Below are 2,948 nucleotides of genomic sequence, written 5' to 3'. Positions count from 1 at the left end.
ACCATTTTCTCCTCGATGCTTGTAATGTCGTTCACAAGTTCTGCATAAAGCTACTTCGATTGACATCTTACTGTGTAGAGGAAGGATGTCCCAAAAATTATGTACGTAAGAGGCAGCGTACGTATATAAAAATCCTGGTGGTAAGTATTGAATAAGATGTTTCGGCATCAACGATCTACGTTTATAGAACATCTTAATAGCCTCACTCACTCGTGAAACATAAATAAGATGTTGCGTATGAGCATGCAAACAGCATGCACATTTACAGTTTTGTTCCATAGCGTACGATGTCGAAGCACACACTAATGAAAATGATAAAGATCTATTCTTATTTATAGTCTCGTAACAATATTCGTTAGCGGATGGTAAGTAACATCACTCATATGAATAATAAGACAATAGGCTGCTGTGTTAGCAGGAATGTTTTCAGATGTTTCAAATTCTAAACGAATATCAACTGGAGATTCTTTTATAGATTCTTCGTGATAAGAGCAGTCTATAACTACAATCGGTGCTTTATTTTTAAATTCTTGAGGTGTAAATAGCGGACGATCTTCTTTCTGATAATACGATGATTGAAATTTACAAAACATGTCATAGAGCATCCCAAACTTATTTTTCTCAAAGTTAATGTCGATGTTTTCGTAGAGATACGTAATTCCGTTGAGATATAGTCTAACGTGTCTTAATTTGCAGTGATCAAACAGTGAGCTATCTTTTTCGTGATTGAATTTACGATTAGTTTGAAATCCAGAAATAATGTACAAGGGCTTCTCAGTAAAACGTGATGTTTTAACAGCCCAGCTATGCTTGTTTGTAGGTGGTAACACAGGATATTCATGCAGCTCCCAACTTCTAAAACGTATAGGTAATGGTGTAGCATTTTCTACAATCTTGAGCAATCGAAGTTTTTCACGATCAGATAAGGTTACATGTGGAATCCGCCACAGTATACGATGCAGTGTTATTTTCGATTCTACAGGTGTTTCTACTGCTTTAAGAGAATTGTAATCACTTTGATCACGGATTAGAATAAGCTCTTGTTTTGCGTTGATTATAATACGTGTAAAGTCTTCTGCGAATCCAAAAATATGTTTCAGTGATAACATACCCGTAAAAGTTCCATCCTCATTAACCATCCAGTTGTTAGTAGCTTTTGGACACCATCCAGCCATCCGCAAAAGATTACTTTCTTCATCACAGAAAGAAGGGTAGAGTTTCATTTCACTTGTAATACCAACATTCTTCGTTCGATCTATTTCAACATTATTTACTTCATATCGCGCTTCAGAAAAGAGAAAAGCTAGAGCATGGTTGTTTAGTTGTGAAGTGCTTGGTCCACTTCCATCAGACTTTTCTAATCGTCCTTCAATATAGAGGTAGCTTTCGTGTGGTAAGGTGTAAACATCTTGTTGATTAATAATAAAATGAATTTCATCATTGTTATTTAATCCAAACGTAAAAGGTTGATAGGAATGAAGCTCACTTCGTACTACACCTTCACGACTTTCTACTGTATTCGTAATGTCTAGCATTTCTTCCATTTTGTTGTAGTAGTGTATATCCTAAATCTTGGAGTATCTGCTTATGGGTATCTGTTAACTCGATGAGTCTCTGCACACATGTAGTATGTCTTCGGAATGTACACCGTGTTTTATAGATGGTTTTCATACTGGTTTAAGATGTAGTTTGTAAGCTACGTACGCGTGCTGATCTAAATGAATAAGCTGATTATGTTTATTTACAAGTCTAAGAGTAATGTTGCTAATGTGTTTTACAGACACAGGATGATAAAGAACTACAGCTGGTTTCTCACAAATAGTATATCCACGTTCCTCTGTAACAATGAAGTCGTGCAGGACGTGCGAAGGTTGTAGATTACTATTCAAGTCTTTAATAATATTACAAGTAATGTTCGCATTATAATCATCGAAGAGTTTTATAGGTTGATCAGACTCGTAACGTACGTTCGGTAGGAGGTCCCTCGATGAAAATCCAAGCAGTGGGCCAATCGAATCAGGTTGTGATTTGAAGTCAATCTTAAATGATGATTCAGTAACACATTTATGCGTAATGTTGCTTATAGTGATTGAGAACTTGTAATTATGATTACTAAAACTATCTTCCCCAAACTGATCAATTAACGTACTTTCAATATAGTCGTGAATATCATCTACTGTATAACTACCTGAGGGTAGTGTTAGCACATACTCATCGTAATAGAACTTGTTTAAACCATCACGCACATTATAGATTTTATTGTAGCTTTCAAACGATACTAGTCCAAGACTATGCGGCTGATAACCAAGTTCGATTGGTGGATTAAAATAGATGGTTGTTTCAGGTCCTTCTCCACGTACAGCAAACGTTCTTTCACTGTTCGTCATCACGTAGACACTAATACACTTTCTCTACTGTCTGGGTTTGATATAAGAATATAAGACATAATCGTCCGCACATGCGTGTATTAAAGTTTTGCACACGGTTTTTATTGTAAACAATGTCTGCACTGCTTCCGAAATAACGTATGAGCTCAAAAGGAGGAGGTAAATCTCCATAGCTATCAAAATACCATACTTTAGATTTACGTTTTACGTAAGCAACGTAATGAGTTCCAGGTCCACGACTGTCGTCCAAGTTAATTACGGCACTTTCACGTTCACGTGGACGTGCTGGTAGTTGATCGCGCATATACACTCCTCGAAAATAATGAATTCCTAGTTGTTTAGCAAACGTAAAAACTTCATCATGCGTTAGAGCTCGATATGGCAGTGCATTCAGTAGACGTTTTTTTGAGAAATGTAGATACCAAGCCCTTTCTTGTATGGCGCTAGCTTCATGTTCACACCTTTGCCTCGTAACGCAATTGCCTCCATCGTCTTGTTATGACGTTCACTCTCTTTCAACTGCTGTTTCGCTTCTTCTACAGCTTTGACAGTTCTCGCTAC

Source organism: Anabrus simplex, chromosome 1, assembly GCF_040414725.1.
Source record: "Anabrus simplex isolate iqAnaSimp1 chromosome 1, ASM4041472v1, whole genome shotgun sequence".
Classification (NCBI taxonomy): Eukaryota; Metazoa; Arthropoda; class Insecta; order Orthoptera; family Tettigoniidae; genus Anabrus; species Anabrus simplex.
The sequence above is the reverse complement of the archived record's forward strand: the minus strand, read 5'-3'. Positions refer to the sequence as shown.